Below are 14,684 nucleotides of genomic sequence, written 5' to 3' on the forward strand. Positions count from 1 at the left end.
TACGTGACAGCAGTGAAACCCTGCTCGTGTTTAACATGGCACTTGTTAGGAAAGTTACATTTCCAGTTTGATTTAATAGACTTTACTACAGTTTTAATTCAGCTCTTGTGGACTCTGAGATGTAACCAGTGTCTCAGACAAGAGATGGAGTTTTATAAAAATCTTAAGAGTTTTCTAAAAGAAGATTTCTGAGGTTAGATTGGCATAGAGAAGTATCAGAATGAAGTAGCTTTTACAGTGGCACATTTAGTAATTTACCCACATGTTATACTATAGTTATACATATGATTCAAACTATTTTTACAATGTAAACTTCAAACTAATAAAAAGAAATTTTGTTAACCATACTGCAATAGAAAATAAATAGATTAGCTCAACTCAGAGGCAGTCATAGAATAAGTAGTCACTAAATTATGTATTTTAAAGACAAGTTCATGGCCATAAGTCATACAGAAGACAGTACTCCATTGAGATATATGTACATTATTAAACATAATTCTGGTATTCAAAGTAGTCCATTAGACTTGGATTTTTTTTTTTTTTTTCCTACATGTAAGTTCCCTTCTAAGAGTCAGCAAGTGTAACTTTTGGGCTTTATTTTTATTATCTGTCTACAACAAATCCATGGTCTGTCAGCTAGTGATGTGCATTGTACTGTGCTGTTTGCATTAAGAATATCTGTAGCAGTTAATAATTAATGAATTCGGGCACAGGCATTTTCTGCAGTTTTCACCTTAGGCTCAGACTTTCTAATTTTCTCCCAAGTTTCAGGAAGCTTATAAAAAAAATATGATCAATGTGCTTTTAGATGCTGAATGTAGTAATCCTTATTTAGGCAGGTATAGAGAATAAAATGTCAAACCAACAATGGCTTACAAAATCCAGCTTTTACCTATTGGACTCATGATTTATGCCCATCTGACAATGCAATATACAACCACTGGGTACATGCAGAATTCTTCAGAGAACTGTTAAACTGACTCGCACAACATATTTTTGTCTATACAAATCCTGATATTCAGATCAAAGGGAAGGGAGAAATTTTTTTTTAAGTTGCCTTTATTGCCATGCTAAAACCCTGGTCTCCAAGGCTTTGTATAGAGCTGAAATAGTCAATTTGTAATTATATCTTATAGGATACAGCAGTGATACTTGTTACAGAAAAAGTATTTTATGGTCATCAATCTTATTTGCAGCTAACAGGACAATATAAAAGTCACAGTTCACAGAAGTTTAATGTCTGTTATTTTATGCTGAAATAATGCTGCACAAACCAATTAGCCAGTGTAATAGTGTCACTGTGCATTTAAAGAAAGAATTGATCTGGTGAAATGTCTCTGCTTTTCTCATATTTATAATGTCCTGTGTATTACCGGAACAGTACTTTTACACTTGAAGGATCAGTCTTGTGGGGTGCTAAGCTATAAATCTCATAAAGCACTTAGTCTATATATAATTGATATGGGATAGGAGAGTCCTGTTCCATAAATAAGATTTTCTTACAGTAGAAAACAATGGCCACAGTTCTAGAAAAGCCAAAAACTGAATAAAACTGTTAATGAGAGACTGCTACATTTCTGACAGACTACTGAATTAAGTCAGCAATACACTGACCATAGCAGAAAGGTTTGTCACATCCATGAGTGCTAGTGAGTATGACCTTTATCTTTTGTCTCTTTGTTTTTCGAAAAACAAAAACATCTGATTCAGTTATAGCACAGAAAAAGGAGGGGAAATAGGACAGGAAGAAAACTGAACAACTAATGAGAGAACTGAAGTGCGATAAATTTAGTATCTTAAATTAAGCACAAACTTCTGATTTTCAGAAAACCTTTCATCAGATTCTTGTAGATTTCCAGATAACCAAAATCTATATAAAGTTTTACAAAAGAATGATGAATATTTGTAAATCAGACATAGTGTTTACATCAGTGAGTAAGAATGCCACTGGATTCTCAGAAAGCCACAGATTCTTGCAAGTTCTACTAAAATGAAATTACAATATTCAGTTATATTTTTACAATGGCAAGTGGATTATAAAACCAAACAAAAAACAACTGAGAACAAACACAAGAAAACAAACAAAAAAAAAACAATGAAGGAACCAACCAATCAAAAAAAAAAAAAAAACTACAAAAAAACCCAACCAACCAAAAAAACCAACCAACCAACCAAACAACTTGTAGAAAACATTTATATGGCAAATCTTTGTCCTGTGACTACATGACTTCTCTAAGAAGATACAAAGACCTTCATATTATTGCAACCCCACAAGTAACCTCAGGATGTTTAAGTATGAATGGAAGAAAATGTTTCATCACAGATCCTGACTACTGGTTCCTCTCTTTCCAGTCAGCGTGGAGGAGAGTTTCAGTCTAAATGTGTTAATAAACCTCATTTGGGTATTCAGATTGCCTCTCATTTCTCTTATCATGACAAGGGATTTACTTTAGGCTTCTACCAAAATATCAACAGATTACATGACAATTTTTTAGCTATATTCTGCTATGATAGAGCAGTGACACTTTTTTTTTTGCCTTTAAATATTCAATACTGTTTATTGGCTGACTATTTTGGTTTCACATTTAAGCAAACCAGTATTTTTTTATGTTTACAAAGCATAGCCAGGTATGTTAAAGAATAGTGAGGAAGCTTTACAGCAGGATATACGTGGACTTGCCACCAGAGGCCAACAAAATAGGAGCACTTCAGAAATGACAAAAGTAAATCTGTTTTTAAACATGAAATTACAAAGGAGGAATTCTACTTCATTCAGCAGTAGGTTTATACCTTTCTCTACTTTAAATAAAAATGAAAATACCAGACTTAACAAAATTAAAAAAAAAAAAAAGAAAATATAAAGAAAATAAAGTATTGCTCTGGAATTACCAGACAATGCATCTTCTTTCTGACAGCTTATGGACTACAAGAAGAGAATGGAAATCTATCAGTGAAGCATGAATTTCTACAACTAGCTTTCAAACCTGTAATTTCTCAAACTACTACTCATGTTCTAAAGAGCTAAGAAAATCATGTACTTTTTTATTCCTTAAGCAGTAATATAGTTACAACAGATTAACTTTGTCTTGCACTTTATTTTCTTTTGCTTTCCATACATTACCTAGAAATGAACACAGCCAAGATACGAACATTTAACTAAGAATTTAAAAAAAAATTAAATGAATGACAGAAGCATTGAAAGAACACCTATGGCATTTACGTGACACTTCCCAAATTAAAAATGTACATAAGAATGTTTTATTAAAATATTTTCATGAAAAGAGGAAAAATATTTTATGAATTAATAGGAACAGATTTTTTTAGTATTCAGTAAGTTTAACATCTTTGTCATTACATGCTCAAAAGTCAACTCACACAGAATATTTTGTTTCTATAGGAAGAAAAATGTTGAGTTTTCATTTTATGTTCTTTCCTGTTCGGTATTTGAAGCTCATGATTGACTTGCAATAGTGTTTAACTAGACTTTAAGTTTTAGTTTTGTGTTCTTGAAAAAGAAGAATTATGAGTTTTTAAGTGTAAGAAGAATTTTAAGAATTATGTCTCTACAAATGCTTATAAATGTATATACTGTATTTGTCACCACTGCTTATTAAACACAAGGCTGAAGATAATTTAATTTCCAAATACGCTGTCTTTCATAAAGCCTTAGTAAGTACTAGCATCATAAAAATATCATTTAGTAGTGGAAGTGGTGGGGATAGAGAGATAGGAATAATTTTTAATCCACACAGTGTAATTTTTTCCATTTAGTCTAAAATAAGCTGTTCTTGTAAAGTGGAAAGAAAGTAGTTGCATTTGGTTTATGCTTCATTCCAGTATAGAACATCCACTTCTCAACTGAAAATAATGAATTGATTTCTGGACATATTTTGCAGCTGTAAATACTGTGAATTAAAAAAAAAAAAAATACTAGAAATATTGCTTCTATGTTATAGTTTATATATCCTGTTTTGCACTAATATCCCAAGTTGGGAAATGGCAGCAAAATACACCAAAACATCTATCTAATTCCTGCACTAGGAGAAAGAAATCAAGTTCCAACAAAAATATAGTTTGAGTTAATGTGTCCTTTATCCATTGCAAACATGTTAATAGAATTTTAGAAAAAATGCATTATTTTAAAAATGTATGCTTATATAGGTTCAGGTAATCGGGAAGATTATGAGACAGTCTTATACTTGAATAAACCTCCACAAAAATAAACCTGAGATTCATCTCTGTTGTCCAACAACATTGTCCTCTGACTCCCAAAAGAGAATGTAGTGACAAACTAAGAAATTTAATGTTTTTAACATACAGTAATTACAATAAAAATCTTTACTAACAGAAATTAAAAGACTCATTATGAATCTTGACACAACAAACAGCAGCCATTCCTTTGCTCTTTTAGAAGCTATAAATTTGCCACAGAATGGTAATTATCTATATTCTATTAAATAATAATCAACTTTCCCAGGGGAAAAAAAAAAAAAAATCTAGTGTAAAATCTGTAATTAGATGAAGATTTCAGCTGCCAAAACGGTGATAGGAACTATGAATCAAGCATGTTCCACCCCGTAGCACGGTGATGACAACCCCTGAATGTAACCTGCTCCTAGTGCAAAGCAGTTTAATGCTCTACTGCACATAGAACAGTATATATGAATACAAAAAAACCCCAGATATATTGTTGACAGGTATATCTGAATAAGACTGCTTCTTAGCCACTTATCTGTGGCTAGGCAAGCTTGTTTCACCTCACTTTAAAAGATAAAGACACATGGCAGGCTGTTTCTGCAAATTCTCATTAGGCAAACAGCCTCCACTGTCCCTTAGCGGGAATAGTCTCCCTATTATTTAAGGAAATGTGACGGCAAAGGAGGTGAAGTGAAAACTATCTGATGGCAGGAAATTCATCAGCACATTACAAAGCTTTTTGCCTTCTACAACTTTCACCCCACTCTTTCTCTTTCTACTTTTTTATCTGACAGCTCAAATGCCCCAGGGTTGCAGCCATGGCAGAGGTCAAGAACACAACCACAGTGCTATAAAATGAGGCTGTTTCATGGGGAGAAGCTGCCAAACACAGAGAAGTTTATCGAGTGCTAGACAATGAGATGAGAGCCCACATCTCAGCAAATTTATCATCATAACTGTTACAGCTTTTGGAAAAAATAACAAACAAACAAACAAAAAACCCACAAACTTAAAAAATACTTAGAACTTTTACATACTCTCTGAAACATAATAAAACTAAGAAATTTTAAAATATCAGTTACAATATAAATATAAGAAAGTTTCATTTATGGTGGGTACCACTGTAAATGTGCATACTAATAGGTAGACTGTCTTTTAAAACAACCCTGTCAATCACAAACCATTCATTTAAAATATCCATAAAACAATATATAGCTTATATCAGACTCAATGCATATACAAATGTGTGTTTTGTTAAAGACTAAATCATTATCATGCTAAATTAAAAATAAACAGAAAATGTGCTGTCTTCTTGCTTCCTTTAACAGACATGGTTTACAATGCTACAGATGTCAATAGGAAAGACAAGATTTTTGCTTACATTAATTTAATCTGGGAAATTCGTGACTTTAATTTTCCACAGTTACTGGTAGCAATAAGGCGAAGTTGAATTACCTTTCCCAATGTCCAGTAGTACTCTTATCAAGTCAAAGAACGAGTTTGGTGTCTGATTAGAAAATCCACAGTACAAATTCCTGCTAAAACAAAGAAGACAAATACAGTACCTTAGCTTCCTAGTCTGTCAAATGTTAATCTTTACACACATACATATTCAGTATGTGCAATGAATAAAATAATTTTAAAAGTGTGAGATAGTTTCTATGTATATATGCATTCAGATAGGATTTTGACAGTAGACAGAAGGCTGTCTGTTGTCAATATCTGGCTATTATTATGATGAACACATTCTACAAAAATACATTCTAAAGCAAAGTTGCCCATTAAACATGGTTAGGCTCAAACACCAATCGTTTTAAAAAGATATGAAGCTGTGCCAACACTTTTCATTTTCCAGTTTGTATACTAACATCTGTGATTCAAGACAGAATAGTTGTGGTGGACTCACTTTGTTTGTATATGACTTATTTTCCCATCTAGTCCTTACCCATACAGATACTAATACAATATATATTAATAAAAATCAAGGAAGGAGAGAAGTTCCATTTTGTGTCAGAAAAATTTCAGGCAGAGAATTTCTTAAAACAATTAACAGCAAGTTGATCAACTATAAAAGTACCTAAAAACCCAAAATGCATAAAAATATGTAATCTACTTATACTGGCCATATGAACCTAGATATAAAATTGCTTAAAGAATATAAAATGTGCTTACAAATATTTCAAGTATAACCTTTATTTTTTAATTGCAGATAAATTGACACTTTTCACTTTTAATACTATTATTCAGCTTATTTGTGGCTCAGTGTAGCTCAATTAATGTCTTTGACTAGGTGACACACAGCTTTAGCTCATACTTCAGGACAAACATTTTCCTGGGTTGCAGCACATAAAAAAGAGATACGCAACTGTGGTCATTGGCTGAAAAATCAGCTTCTCAGTTAACTGGCTCAAGAATCAATGCACGATTGATTTATAGCATCAAGAGTCTCAGCTTCACTACAGACATGGATATGGAAAGATGAAATGAACACTTAGAAACACGAACTGGAACTTTTCCAATTAAATTCAGTGTGCTTATGACACACAGTTTAGAGTGAGGAAAACCTTTATTAGAATGAATTCTCAGAGCAGTGTCACTGCTGCATGCATCTTGCAGTAAGCTAAGTTATCTCATCTCAGTTCAAGCATTTATATAAGGAGGTTCCTCAGCTCCACTCATTCTCAAGCTTACCCCAAAAAAAAGTTAAAAATTTAGTTACTGCCGAAGGTCGTAATAGGAAAATAACACATTCAGCCAGCCTTTTAAAGGTAGAATTACATTTCTGATAATACAGGTGTAAGTCACCCTTCCCCACTAGCACTGCCTGCTGTGAGACAGTTTTTCTTTTGACCAGAAGTTGCATATATACCTGGCCCATTGAGCTTCAGTGGTTGGGTCCGCTATTTGATGGGATGACCTTAGATCGCTCCCAGATGACCACCCAGTTGCCCTCTTACTCCCCTTCCTCAGTGGGACGTGAGGAGAAAATAAGATGGAAAGATCATGGGTTGAGGTAAAGACAGGGAGCTTACTCATCCATTACCAACATGGGCAAAACAGACTCCATTTGGGGAAAATTCATTTGATGTATTGACAATTAAAACTAGAGTATGATAGAACCATAAAATTGTTTTGGTTGGAAAAGACCTTTAAGGCCATTGATTCCAACCATTAACCTAGCATTGCCAAGCCCACCTTCTAAACCATGTCCCTAAGAACCTCATAGAATCATTTTGGTTGGAAGAGGTATCATCGAGTCCAACCATAACCTAACTCTAGCACGAAACCATGTCCCTAAGAACCTAATCTGCACATCTTTTAAGCACCTCCAAGGATGGTGACTCAACCCCTTCCCTCGGCAGCCTATTCCAGTGTCTCATAACCCTTTCTGTGAATAAATTTTTCTTAATATCCAATCTGAACCTTCCTTGACACAACTTGAGGCCATTTCCTCTTATCCTATCATTTGCTACTTGGCAGAAAAGACCATTGGCTGCAGTGTGGATATCTGCACTACAATGACCCTTTCTCATAGCCTGCCTGGGAATCTCAGCTCTGGGAAACTGGCTGGGGCACCTCTCCCCCTTCCTTCTTCAATCACCTTGGTGTTTGAAGAACTGCTTTTCTCAACTTTTTTTCTCTCATTCCGCTCTCTGTGTGGCATTTTTATTTAAATCGTATCACCACATACAGTTCTTACACAGAGCAAAACTATTCATTGAAGAGGAAATTAAGGTCAGATTTAAGAAACTTGCATTATTATGCTTCAGAAGGTAAATATAAGTAATTTTCCCTTTCTGTCTAAAGAACTTTATCAAAAAAGATGGACTCTTTGTTTGTCTTCTTACTGCATAACTAACTTTTGTCTGCTTTTATAATTTCTCTCTCATTTTATATACCAAAATTCTTCTATTCCTTTACATCTGATCTTCTGTATACTATGATTTAACGGCTAGTAATAAACATTAAATTACCTCAGATATTAATACCAGCTATGGTGTCTCTCATCTGAGACTGCCAGAAGTATCTTGTTTTCAATTACTTCCAAACTAGGGAAAGATTTTCAAATAAAAATGTTCAAGTTGCTGTAAAGAAAATTCCATTTTCAAAAACATTTATTCGACTTTAAAGGTAAAATTCCACTGAATTTACATGGAGTTCTCCCTTCATATTACCCACAACTGCATATTCAACCTAGTTTTTCAAATTGCCAACATGTTTTCCATCAACTTCAACTGAATTGTTCATTATGAACTTGAGCATAACTACAAGGAGAACCGGACTCCTCACATCTTGAAGACAACTGTTTCTGATATCTTACATTAGTGCTACAGTTAATTATTCTTCTTTTTAAATATAGTCACACAAAGAAAGAGTAAAATAAAAATTATAACAAATAAAACCCCCACAAACTTCAGCATTGGTCCCAGTGAATGGAAAACACACCTAGAACTGGGAATGTACATCTTAATTTTCTAGTTGAGCACTATGCAGAGTAGAGAAGCATTTCCAATTTGTATAGCAGTGTCATTGCAAGCAAAGAAAGTAATTTTTTTTAAAGAAAAAGCATAGTTGGTAGTGGTTACAATATTATGCTTTTCTGATGAATACTGAAAGCATGACTAATTGTAATACATACAATAGAAAATGACTAATGCAAACTCAAAATTCACTTGGGGAATATTATTTCAATCAAAATTAAGACTTGAAGAATAATCATCATTAAAATGACAAAAAAAAAAGATATAGTGAGGTAATTCTTCAGGTCATAAAAGGTGATTTTTAACATGTCTCATAGGATGAAATTAAAAATATAATAACCCTCGGAATTATCTAAAGAACTAATTTTTGCTGTGAAACATTGACCTTATTTGCAGAAGCCCTAGTACAATTTGTGAAATAAATTAAAGATGACAGAGTAATAAAATATATACCTTCTAGCAATTGGTTAGAGGAACAGCAACATTTTATAATTATCAAATCCTTAACTCTTTGTGGCAATAGCATCAATCATAAAGATTCAGTCTGGTATTTTTGCAAATGTGTAGTACCTTTTATCACAGTTTTTTCATTTTCTGTTAACTATTCAAAATTAATTTCAGATTAGGGTTGTATGAAACATGTACAACAATATATAAACCAAGATGAAATCTGACTTTGATGAATTTAAGGTATTATGGGAAGTCATGCAATCCTCTGCTTAACAGAACTGCATTTCATACCTAGGTTCTTCCTAGCTTCCTAGCTCTTCTTAGGTTCTTCCTTAGCTTTCTTTTAAAAAGAAAAACATGACTGTATACTTGAAAAACATAAATAAAAATTCAAAACAAACAAAACGATAAAAAATCCCAATGTATATTCATAGGGTTGAAAGGAAGGAAATTAGAGGATTAAAAAAGACATTTAAGAGGAAGTACTATGTCAATGGAAAAAAAGGCCATTTTTTTTCTCTAAAATCAAGATTCAAAGATAAATCAGACTCATCGGTCTAAGTCTATGTAAAAAAAAAACCAACTTGATAGTCTTGAAAAGTACAGAGAAATCACTTCTTATTGAAGGTACCAGTTGGGTGATTAGCCTAATAATCGTTAGCACTATTACTTCCTTAGGCTTACCTGTAAAAAAAAACCAAACAGTTTCTTTGATGCAATGCTGTAATAACCAAATAACTGTTCAAAAATACTTTATCTTGACTATTTGAAATAACAGAGATTTATTAAAAATGTAGACAGTCTACAGCAATTCCCAGTCTCTGTTAGTGGGAGTTCTCCACTGCTCAATGCATTTTGGTAACCTCACAGGAAATGATAGTGTACACGTACCCACTCGAATTTGCAGGATTTTGCAGTGATTCTCTTATTTAATACTATGCACAATAGGAATTGGATACTTTCTGAAGTTTTCAGATACATTTCTGATTCTCAGTCTACTTTCACAAGTGAATTAGCAGGTCAAGGCAATGAAGATCTACAGCTACATTATGCACACGTGGATGGGAAGATGTATATGGCGCTAGAGTTAGGCTGACCATCTGAACTAAACTATCAAGGTTAAGGTGAAACAACGGCCAATAGCTCCCTCCAGGCTGAGGGCTGGGAGAAATGGAGGGATCCCATGGGCTGGCAACAGGGCAAGTTCTGGCAGACAGAGCCTCACGCACCTCCCCAGCCAGGAACAGGGCAGTCAGGGGCACTGGGGCAGCCCCAGCCCCATAGGGACCATCGTGGACCAAGGTCAGGCTGTGACACCAGTCCACAGGTGGAGGGTCAGGATCTGGCCCGATGAGGGGAACCAGTGTCTGATACAACCCTGGGGTGGCTGTAGAGGACTGTGGGGAAGGAGCTGGGCTGAGGCAGGATGAGGCCATCAGACCAGAAGTGGACTGATGTGAAACATTCTTTTCTCATGACCACAGATATAACCCCACTGAACCTCTGGCGAGCCCAACAGAGAGAAGTTGGCACAGAAAGAAGCAACAAGGAAAAATGCAAAAAAAGAAAATGAAAGAGGTTCAGTAACAAAATACAGCAGCCAAGGAAAAGGCAAGGAGGACAGGAAATTATATAAAGACCAGAGAAAATCTCTGTGGAAGACAAAAGAATGAGCTGCAAAACCTGAGGACTGGTTGTTGATAGCATATGTTAAAACAGAAATTAGTTTTTTCTTCTTATATAGCATTTCAAGTACAATGGGAGTTCTCAGTGTTTTAAAACCTTCTTTTAGTACAAGTGCTTGGTAGCACAACCCCACTTTATATTTTGGAGTCTTGTGTCTGCACTATAAGAAAGCACATGGTGCTCAGCTGGAGTGGATTTTCCAGTTTGCTTTCATCTGAAAGGAATCTTGTTCGTATACATATTGCAGTCAAAACCAATCACAATAAATGAGAAGGATCAGGAGGATTGTCTCAGGAGTACATTATTGCTCCAAACTAAAATGCTAATGAAGATTCATCTGTCAAATATAAGCATGGCGAAAACTACCAGGAACATGCGCTCAAGATGACTTTTCTCTACTTTTCTCTGCAGGTCAGTCCCTAGAGAAGCTATCAACTCTGTTCATTTTCTAACAGCATGGAAGTTCAAAACTATATTCAAATACTGGCAACACATACTGACTCAAAATCATGAAATTTGGAGAGAATAGGCAAAGCATACTCAAAAACATAAGACCTTAAAGCAATGTACTAAACATTGTCTCATCAGAAAAAATAGATCATTTAAGGTTAGAATGAGGTGAATACAAAGGGACATAAATTATCTCAGATACATTAAAGAAATAATGAATCAATCAGATAGGAAAACTCCAAAATCCACACACTAAATGCAGTAACTTGAAAATAAACTTACTTATCCAAATAGTGAGATGTATCTCCTACTCTCCACCATTGCTATTACTCAGTTTAATGTCAGCAGTGCATTATTTATGAAGAAATGTGTCATGATGAGCAGTATACAAAGTTTTATTGCCAGATACTAAAAAAATGAAGAAAAATTAGTTTTCTATTTGACTTTGTATTTTTTTCTTTTAACTCCCTGTTAATTGACAAAGAGTTTTATAAGGACAGTAACTTTAAAAAACTGTTGGTTGGTAAAGCCAAAACCACAAAGCTCTAAACCTAGTGATTATTGAACTCAAGCTATTTTCTTCCTGTAGTGATTCAGTAAGAAGAAAAAACCTATGTGTATTTTATATCAGTTCAGAAAAATATGCAGTTAGCTGAATGTGAGACAGTTATTTTTTCCTGAAAAAAACTGCAGTTCTGTAAGAAAGTGGATACACATTACTCCCTCTCACTAAATTTAAGTTTCTGACCTCAGCAAAACAAGAAAACACATAATATTGACATTCTGGTAACAAATTAGGAGCAATCTCATAAATAATGAAGATAGCGTATGCTTTTTGAATATGTCATTCCTATAGTTCTTTTAGAGAAATTATATCTTGAAAAAACATATCCTATTTAAATTCTTAAGGTTACTTTACTTCAGTTCCTGCCTATAAACCTTCTGTTACGTTCCTCTGTAGAACAGTTAAGTATATTTTGCATTTTGTTCCAAAGATGGCTACATCTCAGAAGTGGATTAAACAATAACCAACATTCCACTTTATGTACATTTATGTATTTTTGCTATGAAAGGTGCGTTGAACATGTGAAATAATACACAGGTGTCTTTCTGAAATAGGTTTTGAAATACAAAAGAAATTAAAAGAATCAATAAGGTTGTTATGTATTTCCTAATCAGAAACAGAAAAAAAAAAAGATTTTGTGTCACTGCATCCGTTATCCACTATTATCTCTAATGATCTCCTCACTTATTACTCATGAAGTTTAACAAATCTTAACATAATTTAAAATTGTAATGTTGTTGAGTGAAAACTGATCCACAAGTGTCTTTCATTACATCATCACCAATACATTTAAAGATCTATTTTTGCATTGAACACAATCCTTACAATAAGTCTTGGTATCCTGAAGGGAAAATAGTCATGCTTTGTGCTTTCTGCTGCATCTGTGAGGACTTTTAGGAGGCCTTATCCTTGCAACAAATTCTCCACAAAAATCCAGTTAATTAATTCTTACTGAATTCTGTCAAAATAGGTAATAACATTGTTTCTAGTTTACACATTAGGAAAGGAATTGTCCCTATCATGATAAAACTTGAAACAAAACTTCATTTTTCTGAATCTCAAAAATAGTTTGTTTGTTGCTTACCTCTAAAATGCAAGAAAATTTTTATAATACGGGGCTTATGTGTGGTTATATATATATACTATCTGTGCATGTACAGTACTCTCTTTTCTGTTTAGATTTCCAACCACCAAAACAGCATGTAGTTTTAGAAATACTACTGAGAAAATTATTTCCGCCAGCTATATGGAGAGGTAAGAGTGAAAAATGTCAATAATTGTGTATTTATAGATACAAAGAAATCTTACAAGTTTAACTTAAATATTCAGCTTAAAAATATATTTATATTTTTAGAGGCACCACAAGTATTTTGCTTTGTCCATTAATAAAACTAAGCATCTGTCCTATTCTTAAATTTGGAATAGCTTTTCATTTTTATTTTCTAATAATTACAATGTGTTAGTTTATATTTAGACCACAAATAAATAAAACAAACATACAGTATTTTTCTCTTCTTCCCCAGAACTGTCAGCAAACTAATATTTAATGGATTTCAGCAGAACTAGCTTCAAAAATTCAAGAAAAACAGCTACTTGTACAGCTTTATCAAGCAGATGAGTCATAAGTAGATGAATTGGGCAAAATACCATTTAAAAGAATGTTCTCAAACTTATTTTCACTTTTAGGCATGAAACAATCAAAAACTGAAGTGATCTTAACAGCGAAAAACACCCAGGAAACACCTAAATCTTAATGTGATTCTGAGAATGGTGGGGAAGTATCTAAACTCAGATACAGGCCTCAAAGTTGCTATTTAATGGACTTGGAAGGTATGGAACTCAACGCAAACTTTTTTTTAAATTTTGGTCAAAACAGGGCATTAAGACAAGAATGGATGAAGGATTTCTAGTATTTGGGGTAGGCATTTGTTTGCTTTCTGTATTTTTTCTGCTTTTGCAATACCCCAAGAAATAGGGGCTAAGCTTCCCAACCCTCTTCAACCTGAGGAATACTTAACTCCCTTTCCAGGAATTGCCCCAGAAAATCGCCAGATTAACTTGGGACACGTTTATAGTAACTAGGAAGTGTGCATTTGAACCCACAGTAATTTAAGAAGTGGGCAGTTTCTTAAATCTTTCTGTGCTTGTGCTCTGAAGTAATTTGAAAAGATATATTGGTCAGTGTTTTTGAGAACTGCTTCTGCTTTCTAAGTCAGGAAACCCTTACTTTGTAGTCTGGGATAAACCACCTCTTCAGACAAACTCTTATGCTTAATGCCTCTCATTAATTAACTCCAGGCAGATATGAATGGGAATATGAGGTACCTAGACTCTCATTAGTCAACAGAGAGAGGTAGAGTATTTGGTCTTCAACCTGTTTTGCCAAGGAGCTACTTCTCTTCAACAGAGAGAGGTTGTTGCCTGCCTACAATGAACAACTGCTTGCTAACAGAGTATATAGTTCCAAAATGTCTGAATTTTTGAGCCTAAAATAGAATATAACTCTCTTCGTAATCTTCAAAATTGAAAGAAAAATAACATTTTCATGTTGAATCAGCTGTACTTTTCAAAAACATTAAAAATATCTTTGCACACAAACCAATTCATTTTGCGAACGTAGTGGATACAGAAAAAGATTTCTGGACATCCAATCTACATCAAATATACTGTCAAACACAAGGCCAAATTTTGCATACTTCAAACATCCTGAGACATTTATTAATAAATGACTTTAGTGTAGATTATTATTACAATATGGTATTGAATTATTACATATAGCTTGCAAAAATAATGCACGACAACTTTGGAAAATCTTCAAATTATGGAAAACCGTTTTCAAGAGAGAAAGATGACCA

The 14,684-nt window shown here is 33.9% G+C and overlaps 1 long non-coding RNA gene across 1 annotated transcript in view; it reads right to left on the bottom strand.

Annotated features, from left to right (window-relative positions):
• Positions 1-5,352: 5,352 nt before the first annotated feature.
• Positions 5,353-14,684, bottom strand: part of LOC139827063 (uncharacterized) — a 184,418-nt gene continuing 175,086 nt past the window's right edge. The window contains exon 3 of the long non-coding RNA XR_011737248.1: positions 5,353-5,732. This is a non-coding gene — a long non-coding RNA (uncharacterized lncRNA). The remainder of the gene's footprint in view (positions 5,733-14,684) is intronic.

Source organism: Patagioenas fasciata, chromosome 1, assembly GCF_037038585.1.
Source record: "Patagioenas fasciata isolate bPatFas1 chromosome 1, bPatFas1.hap1, whole genome shotgun sequence".
Taxonomy (NCBI): domain Eukaryota; kingdom Metazoa; phylum Chordata; class Aves; order Columbiformes; family Columbidae; genus Patagioenas; species Patagioenas fasciata.